This window comes from Apus apus, chromosome 1, assembly GCF_020740795.1.
Source record: "Apus apus isolate bApuApu2 chromosome 1, bApuApu2.pri.cur, whole genome shotgun sequence".
NCBI lineage: Eukaryota > Metazoa > Chordata > Aves > Apodiformes > Apodidae > Apus > Apus apus.
The window spans coordinates 17,678,547-17,703,112 of NC_067282.1; the positions used below are offsets into that span (position 1 = coordinate 17,678,547).

A 24,566-nucleotide genomic window follows, 5' to 3' on the forward strand; every position below is an offset into this window, starting at 1 on the left:
CACAAGATAAAATCCAAAAGTAGTAAAAAAAAAAAAACAAGCTTGGCTCTAATATCAGCTAGCAGCAAGTCGAGCTGTAGTAATCCCTGTGCTCACTTTTCACAGCAGAAGCTCACTGCTTGCAAAACTGAAGGCAAATTGAAGCCCTAGAGTTTAAGTAAGTTAATTAACAATGCAAAAGCTAGATTAGATTTTCACCCACCATTTTATAAGTGTGTCAACTCAACGATACTAAAAGGAATAGAAAACAGCACAACTATTTATGTGCATATAGTTATATTAGCATTGAAAAGAAGTGGTATGGTAAGATGACTGTACTTAAGTCTAGTCTCCAGGAGACAAACAAGAGCACATGGTACAGGGCTGAGATCTGTGTGACCAACTGACTACTTTCTGAGGTCCTTCTAAGAGTGACATCATCTGTCACTTTTTAGAGGGACTATCACACCCTCATACATTTCATCACTGCAAATTCTTCCATAATATGTTCTAATTTTTTGCTTTGGGTCTTACCCAAACATTTTGTTCAACTATCATCACCCAACCCTATATTACTTATTTAAAAACATATTTTAAAACCTTAAGGTAATTTTTAAAATCAGAAACATGAAAACAAAGTTTTATAGGATAATTCTTTGTCATCAGTTCTTAATTGGTAGACATGTAACTTAAATGAGTTTACAGAAATAATATTTACTGTTCACATCCAATAAAACAAAAGCTATCTGCTAAAAGTAAGAATCCTTTTGTGCAAAACTCAATAAAAAGTATCACTGCCAGTCCTACAGATCTCATAGGCCTGATAAATTATCAGAGCACTCAAGCAACAGGAAAAAATAATCTATGCAAAACAAATAATATCCCAGGTATTTTTTTGTTAAAGTATTTGCTGTAATAATTTTTTTTGCTAAAAAAAAATAAATCTATCATTTCTTCAAAAGGAAAAAGAAATTTAATAAATTTAGGGCCAACTATGCTGAACGTGTTTCTATTTCAGATCATAAAGACCTCGTTTCATATTATAAGAAAAAAAAAATCAAATTCAACTGACCGGGTCTATAATTCAAATTCACGTATGCTGCTTTCATTTATATAAAATGAAAAAATCAGCCTGTGTCTATACGCTTTCACACTCAAAATGTTGTGCAATTTCAAAACAGTACATTCACACAAAAGCATTGCAACTAAGTATTACGGGTGTTTAAAAATGTCAAGAAGTTCACAACGTCAAAACTGTGCAAAAATTGAAATCACTGAAAAGAAAAATAACACCATATCTTTCCCAATTATTGGAACTAACATTAAAAACAAAACAAAATTACTAGAACTATTTGGCCAAAAGAAACCAAAAAACACTGCCAGGCAAAATACTGTGCATCTCCACTATTATTACTGGAGTGGGAGTTCACTTCTGCTACTTATGCATTTCCAATAAATTTATATTTAGTGAATGCAACCATATCAGTTTTACTTAATTTTTTATCTTTGAAACAATTGATTCTTTATATTTACTTTTATCTTGACACTCATGTGAAACAGCATTTCAGAGGGAAGAAAAAAAAAAAACAACAAAACACAAAAATATCAGCCAGCCGGGTTTGGGAATGATATCCCTGTCGCTTCCTGTGTTCCGAAACCAGCTTGTGATCTACTAGACATAAAGGCTCATCACTTTGGTATTTCAGTTCCCAGAAGTGTCTCTTCCAAGTTCAGGATTAGCAAGGTTCTGACTTTGCAGCATTCCTACTGCTACCATACTCCAGCCCTCAAGACCTTTACAAAATACACAGGAGTCTGGACTCTGGACCAAACCACCAAAATATCAGCAGGCTCCACATCACAAACAAGCAAAAAATCATCCAGAAGTTCAAGAATCCTCTTGAACTGTGATTTCAATTAATTTAACTGCAAGGCAGTTAGGATTTTAAAATCAGTATCATCCATGTTTCCAGTTATGTCATAGAAGCCAATAAATAAAGCAATTGTTGAAAGACGACAAAGAAAGCTTTCTTCAGAAAATGATGGTGCATAAAATGCTTGATGCCAAAATTCTGTCAAATAATTTATGCAGCAGCTGTTTTCAAAAGAAACATTCATACACACAGCCATGGGCCTGAGGTCAGGTGAGGATGGGATAGGAGACAGAAGGCTCGAGCAGGATGCTTGGCCGGCAGAGAACCAGCCCTCAAAAGCAGGATCCCTGTCTGACAGCTCAGGACCTCCTCTCAGAAGCAGACTCCTCAGCACTGTACCTCCCAATCTCTAGCATGAGGTTCACCATGTATTTTCCTACAGACAGACAGCAAGGATCACAGTGCTTTTGCCATAGCAATAAAAATAACTCATTTATTGACAGGAACTTATTTAAAATCAATATACTTTTTCTATTCAAAGTCTTATGCCATTCCATTTTTTGTGATACCCAAAAATTTTGGATCTTTTGGGAGGCAGCAACAGGTAACTTACAGGCCACTGTACCTAACTGGTCTCAGCTTCCTACAGTAACGGGTCTCTACTCCAAAGCAGTCTGTGAATACCTGCAGGGTAATCATCTTTTACACTAGCAGCTCCCTAATGACACACCTGCTGCAGTCCAATGAAGAAGTTCATTTGCCAGAGACTTGACTTCTGCATAGAGAGGTCATCTACACAAGCATCTCCGACTTAAGCAAACCAAGGAGGGGAACCAAAACAAGCCAGGTATCTCACAAAAAAGGAAAACAGAAAAATAAAGAGCTGAATTCTGTAACTAGCAAATAGTAACCAAGATTTGACAGTGCTAGATATCACACGCAGAGTATTACATACCAACATAGGTTTTTCTGACTATTGTACCCATACCTTCTTCAAACCCCCTTTTCCCCCAGTCCTCCCTTTCCTGAAATACTTGAGATAGCCTTGCCATGTCTCTGAAAAATAATGGCAATATAACAAGTACAATTGCTATGTATTATATGACTTTATCTATTGAAGAGTTAAGCGTTTCTTCCAAATTGCAGTTCCCGAGAACTTCAACAGTACAATGAAAACTTGGCAGTTGCCAACCCAGTAGTTAAACAAAAAGCAACACAGACCAGCCAAAGAACATTCATGCAATACTTGCAGTTTTACCAGTTACTAAACTGGTATGATATAGATGCTACACAATTCATATACAATTAATATTTATTAAGTTTAGTGACTTTACTTCAAACTTTAGCTTCAAAGTACCCACAACTGCACTGTTTGAAATAACTAAGATTTTGAAGCGTCCTGCAATGACATGATGGCCAATCTTCCCACGTACATCTAATATACAAGCAGAAATGGAAATTATGAAGTCTGACTGATGCAGGTACTCTATTGTTTCAAGGTGAAAAAAACCCTTTATCTGAAAATACAGTTAACAAAGAATGACGACATAACCAAAATGGTATATGCCATTTCAAAATCAGGTATTTTATATTCTGAATAGCGTTCTTAAATCTTTTAGAACTAGTTCCATAAAACAAAGGAAACTTATAAATGTGAACTGGCCACTCACATCAGTCTCCATATACACTAGCTAGAGTTCTTCAATTGAAATATTCTAGTACAAAGATTACTAAGTTTCTTTTGGGGCCAATTTAATATTTGTTTTTCCTTGTACTACATGACTGGAAGGCTTAATTACACAGAGTGATTAATAAATGTCCAAAGTGGAAAGGGGAAAAAAAAAATAAAATATCAAAGTACAGCTAAGAATGTTCACAGATGCAGCCCTTCAATGTTGAAAGGAAAGAGTTTACCTATGCCCTTTCAGCCCTGGAGTAAACTTGCTGAGCAAGCAAGATGCACTGAGTCCTGCTTCAATGGATCCCTATCTTTCAACAATCAGGTCTTTCTTTTTGTAGAAAGCTTTGTTTATATTTACAGACTTGAAAATCCTCCCTTTCTTCTACTCCCACAGACTCCTAATGCAGCATAAAGTGACAGGACAGGTTTGATGTATTTAACACATCCAGAAGTAATACCTTAAACAACTTCCCTCTTCACCTCTGCCAACAGTAGTACCCCTTCTCAAAAAGATGAGCAAGACTGTTGAAGAAGCAAGGCCATACACCTACTCTGGCAGTGGCTTAAGTAGCCTCCTTTACCAGAAACTGCCTTCTGACATCATAACCTCTACACTTCTTACTTGGCTAATTTTACATCTCAAAGATGCTTCCATTTTCTCACTCTCTTTATGGCTTTATTTTTTTTTTCTGGCAGTTCTATTAATACCAAGCCCTGCAAGGCTCTCCACTGCAACGGCAGAAACAGTCAGACCAGAACTCTCTTTGTCATCTCTACAAGCACTTTTACACTGCTTCTTTCAGTCAGCATGGAAAGAAAATTCTCTGGACAGCTCCTGACATGTCACACCATGCCATTTTCTGTGTGTTTTCTAAAGCTGTTTGTTGTACTTTTGCTCTCTAGTCTCCCAAGCTGATGGAAGAGCTGTGTCACTTTGGCACAAAGCTTGGAAATATGCCACTGCCTTGCAAGTGCCTTTTGCTGGGAGGTTGCTTATCTGGGAACACTGCACTGACTTGCAGTTTATTTTTCTCACAGCCTCTCCTAAGCTAAATCAATAGATCAATAGAGGCAAGTCTTATAATTCAATACTACTTGTCTCTTATCTTTTAACGATCACAAAACTACCTCATCACCAGAGCCACAATGCTGCTGTATACCAACTCCTTGTCTTCCCTCACAACACAGGTTGCCCAGCAGCACTGTGCCAATGTTCTATATAAAAACTGACAGCAACAATGGTATTTCTATGGTTTTTCTGAATACATCAAGTGCTGCACAGGCAGATACAGCCTCAAAACATCTCCGTGACATAAACACGATGACAAGCATCTCTGATGAAAACAAGGTGCAGGAGCATGTCTGAGGCCTGACACAAACCAGTCAAAAAGACAGAATTACTTAAAACTCAAAACTGCAACTCCCACAATTCAGTTAAAAAAAAAAAAAAAAAAATTGCATATTTTTAAAATTCTGCACCAGAAAGAAGAACACGAAATACTTGTCTAGTTGCACAGACAGTGTTGCATAGACTGGAAAAGACATCTTAATAGCACCTTACAAACGATGCAATTAGTTGTGTTGGCATCGACTCCAAAGAGTTGTTTGGGGTTTTTTACGTTTGAATTAGGAACACTAACAAAAGATAAATGAATTCCACAAAGTTGAAACTAAAGCTCCTTATCTGCACTAGACTTTAAGCGGCAAGGTTAATTACAAATGCCCACGACTTGTACAAAACATTCATCCATTCAAAAAAACCAACAATGCACAAAGGCTCGTTCAGGGCCGCTGTGCCCATTACGTCGGTCAGTATTTAAGGACTGTAAAAATGTGCATTTGTTGAAAACAATAGACAGCAACAGATGCTCCACAGCACTTGTTTATGAAGTAATTCCTTATTATTCTTCCACACCGCCACAGTCAGCTGGCCGACCCGACTGCCACATGTCTACGGTAACCTCCGGAGCCACGACGCTCGGAGACATGAATAATGCAGCGGGGGCTGCGCGGCGCGGACCCGCCGAGGCCGCCGGGGCTGCCCCAACAAAGCGCCCTCCCGCCCGCCGGGGGGGCGGGCGAGCCGGGCCCCGGGCCCGGGCCCGGGCGAGCTCCGCACACAAGCGCCGCAACAAGTCGCCCCGCCGCGCGTTGGGCCCCACCCCCGCGGCTGCGGGCGGGCTCCCGCCTCAGGCTCCGCCAGCGCGGCGGGGCAGCGGGCCGCTGCGGCCTGCCGCCCCCGCACTGCCCCCCGGGGCGCCGCGGCGGGGGAGACCCCGCGCCCACCGGCAGCCACCCGCGCACCTCCCGCCTCCGCGCCCCGCGCCCCTGGCCTGTGGCGCGGCCGCTGCCCGCGCCCCCCTCTCACCTGGGGCTCCGCGCCTCCGCCAGCGGGGTGGACGCTCCGCGGCGCCGGGCGGAGGCGGGGAGAACCCCCGGGCAGGGCGCGGGGCGCGGCGCTCTCCGCTCCGTGCGGGGCCGGGCGGTGAGTGCCCCCGCCGCGCAGCTCCCCCCTGGCCGCGGGGCAGGAGGCGCTGCGGGGCCGCCCCTGCTGCTCGCGGCGCCGCCAGGGACGAGGCGCCGAGCGCGGCCGCCGCTGACAGGTCCGCAATATGGCGGCGGCGCCGCCGTTCAGATTTTCCCCCCTATCAGATGTTGCTCCTGCTCCCGCGCGGGGCATGCGCGGCGCGGCCGGGCATGCGCGGCGGGCGGCGCGGAGCCGGTGCGGGGCGCGGAGCCGGTGCGGGGCGCGGAGCCGGTGCGGGGCGCGGAGCCGGTGCGGGGCGCGGCCCGCGGGCGCGGCAGGAGCCGAGCGCGGCCGCGGTGCTGGGGCCCTGAGGGGAGCGCGGGCGGAGCTCCCGCGGGGGACGCCGAGGGTGAGGGGCCGGGGATGCTGTGGCGGGACAGCGAGGACGAGGGACGGAGCTCCCGGGAGGGGACGGCGACCAGCGCTCACCGTGCGAGGCGGCGTCCTCGGCGCGATGGCCGCGAAGCCCGCCCCGCGCGGCCCCTCAGCTCGCAGCTTGGCAGCGTCCCGAGCCGGCGCCGGGAGACGCGAGTGCCCCGCGCAGCTGCCCCGCACCCACCTTTTGCCCGCGCGTCTGCTCGTAAAGGCTGCTGGGCGGTCAAACTGTCCGGGCACAAACCCTGACAAACTCTTTGGTCGCCTAAGATGAGAAGGAGCCCTTCCGTTAGCTCAGCTGGGCAGGCGGGAAACGGAACGTCAGCCGAGCCGCAGCCGGGGAGGGGGCGTTGGCAGCGCGGGGGTGTTGCGTTCAAAACCCCGCGGGAAGGAACCAGCCCTCCTTTTCGGCTGGGCAGGAAAAGGCGGGCGTGTGCGGGTGCGATAGGCGCGGCGGGAGCGAGGGTGGGCCGGGAGATGGCGGGTGGCACCGAGCCGGGGGGCCGGGGGTGCGGGGCCGGGGGGGCTCCAGCTGTGACGGCTCTCGAGGAGCGGGAAGGCTTCGGGCAGAGCGCGGACCCTGTGCCCCTCTTCCCTTCTCATCACTCCGGTGGGAAAGAGCCACGCTGGGGAATGGGATCACACCTGTTTTTCTTCCCTATACGTATTTTCATTTTTTTCGTACACACAGCAGTAAGGGGAATCCTTCCGAAGGACGGAAAGGTGGAGGCAGCCCTAGCCCCCTCTGTGGTTTTGCAGTTTATTTTTGGTTGCGGGAAAGTGAAGGTGCTCCCAACAGAGCCCGGGAGGCCAAACAGCAAAGCTCAGTGCAAAGGGATCCACTTGAGCTACCACCTCTGAGTCATGCAGCTGCTATTAATACCCCTCGCCCTCTGGCTGGCTGATAAAGAAAGGTTGGGGGAAGAACGAAGAGGAATTTTCAATTAAAGCTGCTTCCAAAAGAATAACAAGAACATTTTATGATGAATTGGAGGTGGGGAGAAGGGGAGGAAGAGGAGAGCAGCCTGGCAAGATAGAAGGAGTATCTGTGGGAGCTTCACTAACTAAATTGTTTTAGATTTGTGTGGACAGAATTTGAAGAACGTGCCCATAAACAGGCATTTCTCTTGCAGTCATTGCCACAATCTGAACGTTTCAGTGTATTGAAGGTATGTTCAATTTCCTCCCATGCTCTAAAATATCAATTCCAGCTTTGTTTATGCCATTTTGCTCAAAGAAAGAAATGACAGTGGCTAAATCCTTGTGTTTGTTGTTCTTCCTGGCTTGAAACAGAATATTTTGCAGTACATTAAACTATCTTGCAGCCTCTGCAGTTACACAGTTCCACCGATCAGCTGCCATTATTATGCAATGTACCCTTCCCTCTTCAGATGACCTTTTCCTGCAGGTCAGAAAAAGATCCAAGGGGAATGGGAAAAAAGTGCCAAAACACCAAAAAAACACACACACAAAAATCCACAACAAAAACCAACAAACATGGAAAACCAGACCCTATTCCATTCAATTACCTAAAAAATTGTTTATGATTCAGTGCAGTGCACAGATAAAATGTGTTTACATTTGTTACCCGAATTAGAGGTGCATTTTTTTCTAAAATAGTCCATTGTGAACTAGTTCAAATACAGAATTATTGCACTAGGGCATGGCTTCTTTACAAGCATTGATAGCATGTGGAAGAAACTTCTTTTCAGTTTGTACATTATCACCATAGGATAGGCTTTATCGCTTATCCTGTTACATGAAGAATATTATTGCCCAAAATATCAAAGTAAATAATAGGCTTATCTTCCTTGTCAACAGTATAATGTAGTTTTCTTCTCACCTTGCTTCCTTAACAAGGTGTAAAATTGCAGTTTGTCTGATAAAACAGGGCAGTAAAAACAGAAGTGTAGTTAAGAGATCGTATTCTATTTAGCCATGAAACTGAAACTACAGAAAGAACTACAGGCAATAAAGACAGCTTTTCAGATACCCATATCAGCTTAAATTACACAGTTCTTTTAAAAGGCAGGTTATAAAGCTAATGATAAGAACGCTGTAACTGCAAGATGTAAAAGTTTGCTTCCAGCAGTAATGCCAAAATACAGCTCTTCATTAAAAAACAGATTTTTAACTTTCCTGCCCTGTCTGAAGAATCAATCCTAGAATTGCTTTTGAAAGTAGTTTTCTGAGCCAATGCTTCTCTAATTTCTCAGTGCACCTGCAGAGGCGTAAAGCCTTAGTCATTGAAGACCCAGTTGCGTGTTAGAACCTATTTTATTAAAGCTGAATGTACTATCCAAGGGGCATTTACTGGACAAGGCCTTTTGGAAAGAAGAACCAAGGAAAAAAATCACCTTGAGGAATTTATGAATATGTTGGCATCTTAAATACTGTGTAACACACCTTGACTTTATTCTCTAAAAGATCCATGCCATCAGCTAAGTTAGAAGGGTACTTCTGCCCTTCTCGTGCCCCTGACATGGCCTGGTCTGCAGGCCTGGAAGCTAGCCACTCTGGGAATATCTATGCATATGACTCAACACACATACCCATCTATTAATATGTTTACAGAAGCAGACCTTACATCACCTGAAATTATTTCAGGGTAATTTTATTATTACTATTTGTATGGTTTAAAATCAAATTGTTTATTCTTTTGTTGGTATTTGAATAGCAATAATAGGAAGGACATGGAGCTGCTGAAGAAAGTCCAGAGGAGGGCCACAAAGATGATCCATGGGCTGGAGCACCTCTGCTATGAAGACAGAATGGGAGAGTTGGGGCTGTTCAGCCTGAAGAAGAGAAGGCTCCAGGGAGACATTACAGCAGCCTTCCAGTATCTGAGGGAGCCTACAGGAAAGCTGGGGAGGGGCTTTTCACCAGGATGTGTAGTGATGGGATGAGGGGTGATGGTTTTAAGCTGGAAGAGGGAACCTTTAGGTTAGACATTAGGAAGAACTTCTTTAGTGTGAGTGTGGTGAGGCACTGGCATAGGTTGCCATGGGGGGTTGTGGATGTCCCCTCCCTGGAAGTGTTCAAGGCCAGGTTGGAGGGGGCTCTGAGCAACCTGATGTAGTGGGAGATGTCCCTGCCCATGCAGAGAGGTTGGAACTAGATGATCTTTACAGTCCCTTCCAACCCAAACCGTTCTATGATTCTGTGATATATTACCTTAACGGACATCAGTCATATTTCTTTTTCCAACAAGTACATTAGATTGCCTTTTAAAGTCTTTGCTAGAAACAAATGGAAATAAAATAAATTTGTGGTCATGAGATGAACTCAAATCACAGATATTTTAAATATTTGAGAAAATTAGAATAAAAGTCCAAAGTAGTTTTTATGTCTTTTAAAATCTGTCTGTCATTTAAAATTAAATGTATCTCATCTCAAAAAGGATATTTCATGCATTATTAAAATACCAGATTTCAACAAAAAATATAAGGGTTCCAGCAGCAACACTGAGCATTCCAGGTTGTCTTTATTGCATGCATCTAAGTCTTAGCTTCAAATAAGCTAAAAAGGCAAAATATGGTATGACTTTGGACAGATTTGTCCTTTTCCTTTCTGAAGCACTGTAGCTGTGTTAAGCTAACTTAGGTGTCTTTCAGGGCCCTGACCCTGCAGTTTACAGAACCTCTACAAGCCTCAGCTCCGAGGAAGATGTCAGGGAGTCCAGGTCCAGGACTCTTCAGCTGGATATTTTTTTCTGCATAAGTGTTGTGCAGCCCATGCATGCAAAAAGCTACATGGAAGTAGGATTCTCCCTCCTTTTCAGGGACATGCAGGAAGCAGAAAGGATAAACCAGCACCTGAAAGCCTGATGAAAACATCTGAAAAACAGCAGTCAGGATAAACTACTAATGAACACCTGGCTTGGTGTCAGGCCATTCTACCTTTTGTTTTCATAACCTAGCTGAAGATGCTTAGTCTCTAATGTTGACATTGAAACGTGGCTGGCCAGCAGACACCCTTCATGTTGAAAATCTGTAGAGTTGTTTGAAAAAGTTAAGGAGAACACTGCTTCTCTTGGTGACTGTACCCATCAGAAGCAGACACATTACACTGGCTAGGTCCTGGGTGAGTGACAAGCCTGAAGCCTTCACCACTGATGGTGTCACATCCCCTAATTACTTGATTTTGTTCTTCTCTTAGGTATTTAGTCTCTGATTCTACAGGAAAAAAAACATACCACAGTGGTGTCAGCCTATCTCAGGGCCAAATCATAATACCCTTTCTGCTCAAGACTGGAAACAGTAAAATCACTTGTAGAGGAGTGTGTGTATTTAACAGTGTCAAACATGAATGTTAACATTCCATTCTATGTGAATCAGTATTTGCATATTTGTGTTAATAATTTGCTAATTTAATTTTTGCACACAAAATATGTATTATGCAGTCCTTATGTTCCATCCATTATTTCAACTGCCATTATAATTTTATTGTTTGGTTTTGTAATTGTTGGTAATTGCACAAGGGACAAGTTAACAAATTAAGCTGGTTTGTAGTTAAGGTTGGGACAAGCTGCCTGATTTCCTGTATTCCAGATGGGACAGATCTGCTCATGTCACTGCTCCTGTGTCATGTCACCCAAATGTGCCTTCACTGAGACATAAGGTTGTTATCAAACAGCTGATGCTTAGCTGCAGATCCTGCTTCTAACCACTTACTGTTTTTATCTCATTCAGAGTTATAATTACTATGACAAGTGCAAGTTGTTTCACAGTGACAGCATTGTTGTTTTAATGACAGCGTTTATTTTAGTTATAACAGGGCTGCATAATGGGTTATGTCCATGGCACTGGAAATCAAAGCCACTGATAATCATGGAGGTATTCACTTCAGCAAAATAATGTTAAGCATTTATAATGAAATAAAATAGGAGGTAAGGTACCAGGCAGGCGTAAAGGCACCAGTCCAGACAACAGCTTGGTATGGTTACCAAGGAATTGGTGCAAGTGTTTGAAAGCTTGAAAAACACATGCAGCTGTTACAGCCAAAGCAAATGTTTCTGGTTTGGTTTTGGTTTTGTGTGTGTGTTGTTGGTTTTTTTGTTTGGTTGGTTTTTTGTTTTTTTTTTTCCCCCGTAAGGCACATGTACACTGTTCTGAGATACAGCCATACAACTTTGTGAATAACAAAATCATAACAAAAAGTAGAGCTCTTTTTCTTGGAATCAGTCACTGAAGTGTTTTTGGGTCCTGACACATTCAAGTTTTACTGCACTTACTTGCTTCTTTATTAACAAGCAGAAATAAGCAATACTATGAGAGTTACAACTTGTCAGGCAAAATATATTCTCAAGACTTTTTGTCATCTCCCTGTTCTACCAAAATGGACACATCAAAACCTCAAAATAGAAGTCCACTTTTCGCCTCAACTAGAGCCAAAGAGTGGCTAAAATCCCATTTTTTTAAGATGGGAATTTCCTGGAATATTTATATATATTTAGAAAAAAAGAGTGAAAATTGAAGAAGACTGTTCAGTTTTGTGTTTTCCAGATATAGCATGCCAGTAGCATCACAAAAGACGAAAAAATGCCTGTAGAACCAAAGGAAACACCACATCACCTCTTTAAAGGGGTTATTCCACGACAGTCTCCCCAGCACACTTTTATTAAGAAAATGTTTTAGTTAGAAGAAAATATGGCATTTTTTTGCGACAGTTGTTTTCAGCTAAACCCTGTGCAGTCCTTCATCAGGAAAATCTGCTGAAAAAAACCCCAAAATACCAAGAAAAAAACCCCAAAAAACTCCCAGCATGAACATTATGTAAAGAAGCAGAGACTGAATACAATTCCTCTCTTATTTTAAATGTTATGCCTCCACCGAAGTCACTGGCTTATTTCAGAGTTAATTTGCTAGTACTGAGCAGAAGTTGTAAAACTGCAGACAATCTGGGCTTCTGAAGGAATGTAGGAACCAGAAGGCCGAGCTGGTATTAGCTGAAGCATGTGTTGTTAACACCAGCTACAGCTGTATTGCTGAACTGGATATCTCCACTGATTCTTTTTTTTTCTTTTTTCCACCTCACAAGCATAGCAAGTAAGGAATGTACCAAGACACTCCACTTGCAGAACTAGATTAATCTCAAGACTTTTTCATCAGCACACCTACAAAGGTGCAATTTTGAGTTTGTAAGGTAATTTACCCTGAAGAGGGCACCTGCTCTTGCAGCAGTTACTGTGTTGCAATCTAACCTTGTCAGAACCAATCACCCACCATTGAGATTCAGCAAAGAGAAACATAAGGCAGAAAAGGGAGAAAGGCAAGATAATTCTAGGACGCTAAGAACTTCAGAGTGTTATTTCACCAAGTAGATTTTTAAAGGCTCCTTTTTCATTTCACTGTATATGAAGAAGGTCTGAAAGCTTAAAGAGTGTTTACTTGGTTTTAGAAAAAAATGCTAAGACACAGTCTTTGGCTATCCTTAAGGATACCTCAAAGCCAGCTGAAGATCCAGGTGGGAAGAACACTACAAGAGAACCAATGCAATGAAATCTGATTACATTGAAACAGGAAATTATTTTGACTTAGTCCCCTTAAGGGTCTAAATTCTGCTAATGGTTTTCTGTAACACATCATTCATGAAGTTCAGCAGTGATAGAGACTGAAGAATGGCACGTAAGGACAAATTTGATGCTTCAGATGCTGCTAGAAGTTGAAATTACAAACTAGGTAAGTGCAACGAGATTGAGTGAGGCTGTGTAAGCCTGGAAATAGAGCCCTAGAACTGGCTGACTTGGTGCAGCTGTAACTCGTTCCTGTGGCCAAGGGAAACCCGGGAGCTCTGCCTGCTCTGCACTGCCTGCTGAACAAGGAGATTGCTCAGTCAATCCTTCTCAGCTGGGGGACACTTCAGTTGTATTTTTCTTCTTTCCTTATAGCTATTTGCATGGAATTTGTAGAATATTAGTTTCTTCTAAGGGCTCTACCTTTGTTGCATTTGGTTGAAGTTGGCTAAAAGGTTTTAAAGTTATCAAGGAAACTTGCAGAGGAACCTAGTTTGATGACAAAAGCCAGGCTAAAAATAGTTATAAAGCTGAGGTCTGCTATGAAGGCAGAAGTACCAGCCCAAGCCATTTATCATGTTAAGCAATGAACATTTTTTCCTATATGCTGAATTAATGTTCAGACTAGCCTGTAGATAATACATTTTTAAGTTGGCATTAAATGCTGCTTGCAGCCTACATTGAAACCAGCAGGTTTGGTTACTACTTTTTCCATCTGAAAGTTCAAAATTTGTTACATCCCGGAGTTGATGAATTCTGGGAGTAGTTTAAACATGTGCTTGCTGCATGCATCTCTGTATTTCAGATGTTCATCTCTGGAGTTTAATTAGACAAAAAGAACCATTCCTCCTGCTAAGACCTCTGGTTTGGTCATTTTTTGTCTCTTTTAAACAAAATATGTTCCTTTCTCCCACTTAACAGATCAAGAGGAGAGCTGGATGCCCTACTGGTTGTTCGTCATCCTCTATATGGAGTTTCTTCTGCATGGAGCCAGTCAAAACTACTGAGGCTTTGTATTAAAATGGAGGTTTGATAGCATGAAGATCCACCCTTTCTTGCTTCTTTACATAATTTTCCACCATATAAGTACAGTTGAGAATTTTTTTCCCTCATTACAAATTCTGTAGTGGCACTTTGGCAAGTAGCAGCCTAAACTGAGGCAGGTGGTCAATCCACTGGACTTGACACTAAGTGCCAATATGTACTACTTAAGAAGTTAAGTAGCTGTCACATGCACTAAGAAATCAGCAGACAACTCTAAATTTAACTATTGTCCCTTAAGGAAAATATAGTTGCTGTCCCATTTCTCTTTCTTTATTTTCCTCCTTTTTAAGTTCTGTTTTGTTAAGCTGTTTTTAAATGGGAAGTACAGTATTATATAGGTCACATTTTAGTAAATAATCCCTAGAAATTCTCAGTCAAGATCTAGCAAAAGGCTTGCAAATGTAAAAATAAAATAAAGAATGTGGTCTGTGAGCTTTCATTTTCTTAGTCTTGTAGTACAAGAGGAGGCAGACTTCGTAGCTGACAACTCTATATTTGAATCCAAGTGTTGTCTTTTCATCATAGAACAAAATGGACTGGGAAACTCACTGCTCCAGGATATTACTGAAGTCAAAACACACAGCAAGAGCCTGAGAGGGAGGACAATATTCTCTTCTCTTGAATTACTTTATTTTTGGATATTCTTGTTATTTATATGAGAGAGAGAGAGAGAGAGAAAAAGAAAGAAAGAAAGAAAGAAAGAAAGAAAGAAAGAAAGAAAGAAAGAAAGAAAGAAAGAAAGAAAGAAAGAAAGAAAGAAAGAAAGAAAGAAAGAAAGAAAGAAAGAAAGAAAGAAAGAAAGAAAGAAAGAAAGAAAGAAAGAAAGAAAGAAAGAAAGAAAGAAAGAAAGAAAGAAAGAAAACGAACAGGCTAGAAACACAAAGTTTAAGCAAGATAGTAATTAGGATGAAGTCTCCATCACCCCAATTCTGTTGAGAATATGTTTGGGTTTTTTTTAATTTTGTTTCTCCTCAGAAGCATTGGGAATTATCAAAGTTAGACACGCAAAACTGGGCTAAATGAACCTAATGCAGGATGGCAAGTTATATGCTCCAGTGAGCTCAACTTTTTCTTAGAAATAAAACTAGGTTTAGCCCACAGAGAGAGCATGTCAGTGATCAAACTATACATGCCTCGAGGAAAAAGAGGGGAAGGAGTCTCTAAGGTTTAATTCTGTAAAGCAAAGTTTCAAAGAGGCTACTGAAGAGCAAGTAATTGCTCCAAACTCCCTCTTTCTGAAAGGTCAATTTTTAGCTCCCTTTAGGAGAATGTAAGAAATACATGTTACACAACTCAGAAAATCCTTTGATTCTGTCGGAAGTTCTAGGTACCTTAGGCTTTTGGGAGGTTCATTTATGCAGAGACCCATTTCAGGTGTTACTGTACAATTATTTGGGCTCAGAAAACCTTGTTCACAAGTGCAACAGACCATTAAAATGGTGAATTAGATTTCTGTTTATAGCTCTGCTTAGCAATTAAAATTTCTAACTTAAAATGCAATCACCAGCTGTTGAGATCCTTGAAAGCACTACTATTTCCCATGGAAGGATCTTTCACAGTTCCACCCAAGATTCTTCAAAGTGTATTGTATTTGCAAAATACACAATTGCATTTGATATTAATTCTCCCAAACATGCAATATCTGATGGCTGTAGTCCTATTATACAACTCTGTATGGAAGAAGAGAATCCAGCTCTTACTGCAACCTTATTTTTCAGTGGCAGAGCAGAATACAACATTTTTTGCTTATGTGCCTTTTTCATTGGTAGATTTATGATAACACTGAAACTCCATATTTTGGAAAACACAGCAAAGGAGGCTGTATTGTTAAGGTGGTTTTACAAGCAAAATGAAGATATGCCCAAGGTCTGCCTAGGAACTTTTAATGTAGATATTGTGAGTAAAACCAGGAGCTGCATTGTCACCTGCACTGAGATGCTGGCATGTTCTGTGTTCCTCATCTGGCCCCATAAGAGCTGCTGCTGAAATGTCTTAATCGAGACTAGACCCTTCAGAGCAACAATATGTAGAAGATTCAGGCCTTCTTCAAGGTGTTAGTATAACTCAATGTCATTTGTGTCTCATCATATTTTCAAAATCCCTGGAAGAGATTTTTAGTTGCTAGCATTTTTTTGTCATCAGTTTAAGATACTCAACCTGCTAACCTGTATCTGAATATATATATAAATGTTACAAAACTATTTGTGTAGTGCTTAACAATCTACTATTCGAAGGTTCATGTTTCAGTAAATTAAAACACAATCTGCCAAGACCTATGAGTCTCATTAGTAGTCCTGATCATTTTAGATAAAGAATGTCTCATATGCATTTTGGTTTGCAGAACTGGCAATCTAAATTCTTCCAGATTCGGAGAAATCTAAACCACTGGACGTGTTTTTCTTATACAGTCAGCAAAGCCACAAACTAATCTGTGGGACAAGAAAGATGAGCAATTCAGAAAATCAGGCAAAAATGGATTACAAGATACTGTTTATCCTAAATTAAGCTGAGACCTTTATACTTCTTTACACAAGATGCCAGAGCTCTAGCAAAACCCTGGGAAGAGAACACAGGATTTCCCCATGATTATTTTTTTTTTCCCATGGGCTGCCATTTCTGCAGGAGGGACAGGCACCCTGTTCTGGTTTGGTTTGGTGGGATTTTTGGTGGCGGGGGAAGGGCCACAGGAGTGGCCCCCATAAGAAGCTGAGAAGCTCCCCTTGCTCCAAACCCAGCCAAAGATCCATTAGACAATAGATGCGCCTCAGCGATTAACATATGAAAGAACTGAGATAACACTCGAGCAGAGAAGCGCTGGGGGGAAGAAGAGCTGTGCTGGGGAAGGAGAGCGGTGCTGGTGGTTGGTGAGGAAGAAGGGGAAGAAAGTGCCCAAGCAGAAGTTTCCCTGCAACCCATGGCGAGATGGCAGCTGTTCCCCTGCACTCGTGGAGGAACGTGGTGGAACATTCCCTGAAGGCGCCAGGAGGGGTGAACTTGGCCACTGGACTTGGATTTTGTCGCCAGTGGATTTGCTGCCTGTGGACTCTGATTGCGCAGCTTTGGAAGACCCTGGTGCCAGGGGAGTTTGTTCCTGAAGCAGCCACGACTCTGTGGGAAGCCCAGGCTGGAGCAGCTCCGGACCTTGTGGGAAGGACTCATGAAGGAGAGGTCCGTGGAGGACTCTCTCCCAAGGGAGGGACCCCGTGGGGAAGCAGGGAAGGACTGTGAGGAATCCTTCTTCCTGAGGAGGAAGGAGCAGCAGGAACCACCAGCCTGTGAACTGACTCTAAACCCCATTCCCTGTCCCCTTGTGCCGCTGGGGGGAAGGAGGGAGAGAAACCGGGAAGAAAGTGATTTGGGCCTGGGAAGAAGGGAGGGGTGGGGTAACATATGCAAACATATCCCTGCTCTTTGTGTTGTCTGTGTCCTCTGTGTGTGTGATTAGTGTGAAATTAAATTATTTTTTTTCCCCAAGTTGAGTCTGTTTTGCCCAGGACCTTAATCGATGAAGAACCCTCCTTGTCCTTTGTCTTGACCCACTAGCTTTATCCTCCCCATCCCAGTGTGTGTGTGTGTGTGTGTGTGTGTGGAGTTGAGTGAGCAGCCATGGGGCTGTTCCTTTGTTGGGCTGGGCCCAAACCACGACTCAGCTTGTGCGCCAGTGTATAGAGGGGTGCTGTTACAACTGCCAACTTCTTCTGAGCTTCTCTTAAAAGATAATGTGCTCAAAGAAAAACATGAAACTATGTGACCTTGTGTTTGAATCAAAGTATTTTTGCTTCACTAAAGTTTGAGTGGTTTGTAATAATAGACATGTAAAAATCCAAGTATTTTTGCTTTAGCTGTTGTGTGATTGCATCTTGGTCTTTCATACAGTAAGACTAGTGTTTCAAATAAAACTATTCATATGTTTGCAGTGCCATGAACTTCAGTCTTTCATACATACCCTCTAAACTATTAACCCAGGGTAGATAAAAAAGGAAACAAGTTCAGTCTAATTAATTGGATGTTCCAGCTAACAAGTGACAAAGACACAAGCAGGTCTGCAATGATTGCAACAATGCTGGCTCAAGAAACAGCCCCACACACCCCCACCCACTCTCAGCAAACAAATAGTAATTTCTGGAAAACTATTTGCTTCTCCATTATATAACTGAATAGTTGAAGTTTCTTCCACCTTTGTAAGACACCAGCCTACAGGGAAGCCAGTGAGACCAGGATGTTACAAGGAAACTTCAAAATAAATTTGCTTCAAAGGAGGATACTAAAAGAAGTTATCATGCTCAATCACAAAGGGAGTAAACACTGGAACTAGACATTCACTTGTCTTTGCACAGGCTTCTGCATCGTGATAGTCAGCCCAGCTCTGTGCTGGTGTAATGCAGCTAACTTCACAGCTGTGCCAGTTTAACACAAAGAATTTGGCCTGTTTAAGACTTGAAAGCTGCATGATTCTGTTACCCTTGTTTCTATAGAGGAAACAGAAGTGTATAAAAAAGTAATAGCATAGAGTGCTACCTCAGCAGTTTGGAATGACCGTGGTACTGCTATGGGTTACTAACTCCAACCTTGTGCCAGCAGTTTGGCTAAGAGCCCTAGGAGCAGTGCAAGAGAAACCTACTACATGATATATGTTCAACATAAGAGGGCTCTGCCTTGAAATAAGAGCCAACAGGCAAAGCCAGGGCAATACATTGGAAGCATTGTTTTATTGCTGCCTTACTGCTGAGATTGCTGAGTGCTCATGAAAATGCCTGGCACTGCTGCTGCACTGTTCCAGCAGGACATGGTCTGCCGCAGAAGATGGCAGCTCGTGTAAACGCTGAAGAACTGGAAATATCACACACGTTCGCTTTACGCAACTGAGTTTCCAGCACTTGAATATTTGCCAGCTAAACTAGTGCAATTTAAAAGTAAAACAGAATTTCTACACCAGTTGCAGAGTGTCAGCTGCACTAAACCCAAGTAGAAGCTGTTCCTGTGGAGCAGAGTGGGCCCTGGGCTCCTCACACCAGCCCCACAGCCCACACTGCCAGCTTGGCCCCATGTCTTTGGGTCACTTTGTTCATTTCCCATGCTTAAGAGTTCTTGACTGCACACAGCAATCTTGGATTACGAGGGAGCACAGGCTACATCTCAACTGTTTCAAGTGTTGCCAAGAAAAAAGGGGACTTGGGTCAAGTCCAAGCAAGCCAAGCACAGAATTGCCAAACCAAGGCTTTCAACAAATCAGTTCCCAAAAAGTCATGAGACTGGCATTAAAAAAAAAACCCTTATGAGTCCTTACTAATAGTTTGGGGTTCTCTGTATTTCCTTCCTGTGCTCTTAAATTCAGGTTTGTTTTCAAGCCTGAGAAGAAATCTTTTTGCTTGCTTGGTTTTCAATTTTCAATTCCTAGCTGATTATCTGATTTTGAAATGACAGAAAGAAGACTTTGATTACAATACTTTAAAATTTACAAAATTTAGCAGCTTTAACCCCCCTGTTCATATTCCTGATGTGATAATACATGCTTCTAGGGTGTTGAGGGAAGGGTCACTGTTTCTAATGCCGGTTACACTGTTCCAGAAGTATAATTGGTAAAGTCATTACAATCTGGATTCCCACAGAGTTCCAAATGGGCAAGTACTTAATGGTAAGCCTCTGGCTGGTTTTGTAATCTCTTCTATGTTTTTCAGATATAACAGATACGATCACTCACGTGCAAAAATGTTTGCAGCATCAGAACTTTCTTGTTTTCCACATATCTAATTTGGCCTCCTACACAACCTTAAGAAGCTGAGCCCCAGTTTTGCTTTATACACTGATTAGCATTTTTATTTTCAGTCATACCACTTATGACTGATGACTGTGAGAATAGCAACAAAATTTATTTCAATTTATAACATTTGACCAGGGAACATTTTGACATATATGCATTTTATTACTTCAGCTTCTTGCCAGCTCTACACATGCTCATTTTTATTCTGTATATTCACTAGAAATCTCTCCAACCAGGACACCTACTTCCGGATGTAAAAATCTGATTAAAAATTTTGACTCCCTTCGCTGCTGGTATGCTCCGCGTGTTCAGTGCGGCGAGCAAGATGGAGCCCTAGCTTGCTCTGCCTCCTGGTGGACACACCACCCTCCTGCCTTAGTACACTTTGTGCAGTTTCTCTAAGAATCTTACACTAAAACCTTTCTCCCGTGGAGTTGAGCTGCTTCTCATTACAAACCAGGAGGCCACCACTAACAGTAAATGCGTTCCTTCCTAGTGGGCTATAAGAAAAGGTATTTTTCAAAGGTAGTAAAGACCAACATGCAGGACCTCGTACATCACTCACTCCACTGGCTACTGACAGGATATCAGGACTTACAGAACCTACAGCGATCAACATCCTCACTTAATGGAGAGACTTGGCATCCACTTTGTTGCATGTGTTCTTACCGAACAACTGTAAAGGCTCCTGGGAAGAGAGTAAAAATTCATGACAGCATTATCCAGAGAAGAGAAGAGGGCACCAGCAGGCAACAGGAGTAGGTGTCAGGTTGTGACATTGTGACATTGTGAACATAAATCTTGTGTAGTTGAAAAATGTCTTTTTTGTTTAATTGGAGACTCTATTGTCTTGATTGGCAGTTGGGACACTAGTAATAGTGAAAAAGATTGCCCAAACGAAAGTCACTGGGGAAGGTGTGCTGGATTTTGGACCTCAACTCTTGTCCTCCACTAAGAACTCCGCAACTTCAACTTTAGGGTGTTATTATATGCATGAAATTAGGAAGGAGTGAGACCAAAGAAGAGTTCCTTGTATGTTAGACCAAAGGTCCTGTGGAAAAAATGTGAGAATGGAGCAAGCACTGACTTCCCTGGAATACCTTCCCATCTTCCAGCAACTTGCAGATCGAGGACTTCAGATATGAACTGGACAGTGTTTTTGTATTTAATAGCCTGCAGTGGATCTTCCTTTCTTGACCTTGTATAGTTGTATTTTGAACACACTTTAAGATCCCTTATTGATGGAGACAAATATTCATAATGGAAACCTGGCTCTAGTTCAGCAATGACAAATTCTGTTTTCTTTTGAAAATTCCACACTGTGGAATTCCACAAACTGTTCATGTACTTTTTCAATTTATCATAGGAAAGAGCTGTTGCTGTGAAATGTTATGCATAACATGAAGTAGAAGGATTTCAGAAACTCAGAAGAGTCAGAAAAGTTTTCCTGTGGAAAAACTCTCACATCTTTATATTAAAGAGTACCAAGACTTTCAGACAACTAACTTTAAAATCTCCTGCTCAGAGATGCAAATTCTCACACAGACTTTGCAGTCTCTTATGAATGACAGAAGCATGGCTTTGAACCAATCTATTATTTACAGGTTAATATAATTTCATGGCAGTAATTCACCTTCTGTCATAAGACAGACCCACCTCCTCAGCTTTCCTCTCTGAGTGGATAACTCCAGGCTCTGGCGTATTCCCAGAGCTCCACCTCTTTGACTGATAAAACTCTGAACATTTCTATCTGTTTCCCACTGTATTTCAGGTGCTATAGTGAAACCAGTAAAAACAAAGCAATTGCAAACAAAACACCCTCCTGCCCTGCTGCACTGCAGCGACTGGATCCTCACCAACAAGGTGCCAAAGTTCCCGAATCTCCCTTTAGCTGCAGAATCAGTTGGGAACTGCACACGCATTTGATTATACTCAGATTACCTGCCTCTTACAGGAAGGTTTACAAACCCCTTTAATTCCCACACTAAAACCAACCACCCTATGAGCATTTTACCTCTCTATTAATCCTTCACTGATTGATGACTTCTCCTCCACATTCCCACCTTCTTTCAAGCATGAGTTTCTTCAGAGATCGCTGCTCTGAGTCCTACGCTCCAGGGCTGAAGATAACAACCAAGTGCCTATACTGTGTCTCCCACTCATTGAGCAACAGACTGAATCTCTGCTGGTTTCTGACTGGTTGGAGCTCCCTATGATCAGTGACTACATTTTATTCAAGTCTGTTTGATTAAAATTAGATCAAGGTCTGCGTTACTGAACTGTTGGGGCAGGTGGAGAGAAAGACTTTGGTCACTTAGATGGTCTCAGAATTAGAAAAATTGGGTTGAAGAGGTACCAGAGTTTGGAGGAACAAATGTGAAGAAAATGTTCTGACATAACAAAAGGGAAACTGTAGCCAGAAAACTACAGAGTTCTCTGTAGATCTGGAAGACTATGGCAGAGTCATGCTAAAAGCCATAAAGGGAAATCCCAGGATATCACAAATCACACTACCTTAGAGAAGAAACTTTGGATGAGATGGTACTGCTCCCACGCCACTTAACACGAGATGACCTCAAAATCAGAGCTTTGCATGGACATCATGGATCCTCTCCTTTCTCTGGATGTCCTTGACTATTTCAACTGAAAAGGGTAATTTGACACAAAACCCAGGTTCACATAGAAATTTAATAACGACCAGCAAACCTAATTGTATACAGAAGTCTGATGTATGGGTGGATTTGTTATTTTGAAAATCTCTTTAGAACATCTGGATTCACATTTTGTAAATATGCAGTCACGTCATGTGTCTTGCAGATAGAAAACCAAGACTCAGACAGATAATCTGTAGTAATTTACAGAAGATATCTCCTGATCATGGGTGTACATGTCATGTTTTTATCCTCTTGAACTCTGGAATTTTATGCCAAATAGAATAATATGTAGTACCTTTGCTCAGCAGCATAAAACAATCCAAGCTGGGACTGGTGTTCTCCCAGAATACATCTTCTTGTTTTGCCCTCAGCAGGGCTGTGGGGTCATTGATGGAACTGAAGTGGCTAGAAACCTCTTACTTTCTTATTTTTCCTTTCCTTTGGTTTTGTTTGTTTTGTTTTTTCTAGGTGAGTTTTTGCATAGAACACCTCTACAAATCCACTCCACACCTGGCTCATGAACACTAGAACAGCAAATGGGAGGGAGAGGCAGGGAGGAGCAGGATCACATCAGCTTCACCTCACATTTCTATAAACTGCCATGAGACTACATTCCGTGGCCTCAATGATGAAGCTGAGGACAGTAGACTGTGTTAATACCTGCGTATTACCCTGCTGAAATTGTTCGCCATCTAGTGGTTTGTTGACCTCCTACAAATATAAACTTAATACTAAAGCATTGGAGGACATAATTAAAAAAAAAAAAAAAGTTTGTATTACATCTGTTCCCCAACATGCAAGAACCTACATAAATACATAGGAAATATGAAGCACCTTTACAAAGTGCTTACCGTAAGAATGAACACGCCATGGAGACAAGCAACAAAAACTTGCACAAAATCAAGGTAAGATTCAGAGAGATGTTAGGTACACACTGTTTGTAAATTTTCTCTCTTTTATTCTACTCTGCTACTCTTATTTCACCAAGGTGTCCTGACCTAATTTGCTCCCCTATTTTCTTCAAGCTTGCCCCCCCAAAAGCATACATTATATAGAAATTAGGACGGAATGAGGAAGGTTCTGTGTTGGGGGGTGGGAAGCTAAGTGCAATATCAAGGCAGGTAAAAGCAGTCACCTCACCAACAAGGAGTCAGGATGCCAAGTGGCAAGCATCAAGACTGGGCTGAGAGACAGTGGACAGGGCCAGACACAGTCCAGCAGTCACCCAGCAGGGACACAGTGATGAGGCAGGTCCAAGACCAAGCCAGGATGCCAAGTCAGCAAGTCTAGGTCAGGACCAGACTCAAGGAAATGTGAGATGGTGCAAATACAGCTGTTGCACAGCTGCACTGTGGCCCAGGTGAGGGCCAGAACAAAGCCTCAGCTTGAAAGCAGCTCTGGAGGGGAAAAAGAGGCAAGCCCTCACCACTAGCTTTTTTTACAACTGCTCTTATCAGTAAAGGAGCAGACCTTGGACTCTGCCAAATAAACTGTGAGAGGGTAAGGTGCTCAGGACCACAGCAGTCTGAGGGCTGGAACAGAGCTGTGGCACGTGTCCAACACGGGGGTAAAGCTGGTTAATGGAAATAGCCTTATTTGTTAAAATGGTGTATGAATTAAAACGAAAACATGATCGCAGCATGATGATCTGAAAGCAGATCGAAATAAAGTTCAAAGAGGCCATGTTTAACAAGGGTGAATTCAAACTAACATACACACAGATGACTCAGTGGGATTATCAGGGTAAGAGTTTCCTGTCTTACAAAAGGAGACTAGTAACAACAGAGGCTAAAAGAAAAGGGCTAGAGGGGGCACAACAAATAAAGTGTGAACATCACAAAGAATAAAACTATTAAACTCATGGGCAGTGTTGGCCAAGGACAAACTGGTATACTCCCATACTAAGAATTAAACTACTAAAATAAATGTGAAAATTAATAAATAATTAGGCCTTAAACCATTCCGAGGAGAGAAATTTTGGGAGTTTTTTCAGTGCAATTGACACCAGCAAGACAACTTTAAGAAACGGATAAATACTTCTACATTTAGTTACTTGAGATGCATGTGACAGCAAAGGTTCACATTAGAAGCTCCAGAGGGTCCCTTTCAGACTTATTTCCTGCATTAACCAATAATTTATGAAAAGCAGCCTCCTGG

General features: G+C 42.2%; 1 protein-coding gene and 1 long non-coding RNA gene across 4 annotated transcripts in view; one reads left to right on the forward strand and one right to left on the reverse strand.

Annotated features, from left to right (window-relative positions):
- RDX (radixin) overlaps positions 1–6,749 on the reverse strand; it is a 39,268-nt gene extending 32,519 nt beyond the window's left edge. Inside the window, exon 1 of one of the 3 annotated variants that reach the window (XM_051608470.1) lies at positions 6,621–6,749. The gene's annotated coding sequence lies outside the window, so the exon portion shown is untranslated. Of the gene's footprint in view, positions 1–5,902; positions 6,172–6,490; positions 6,509–6,620 lie in introns of those variants that run through there. The other 2 variants (XM_051608552.1, XM_051608386.1) reach the window with 2 other exon arrangements.
- A 231-nt stretch (positions 6,750–6,980) lies between these two features.
- LOC127380130 (uncharacterized) lies at positions 6,981–9,898 on the forward strand. Its single transcript, XR_007888429.1, has 2 exons — positions 6,981–7,605; positions 9,114–9,898. It is a non-coding gene; the product is annotated as an uncharacterized LOC127380130 (long non-coding RNA).
- Positions 9,899–24,566: the final 14,668 nt, after the last annotated feature.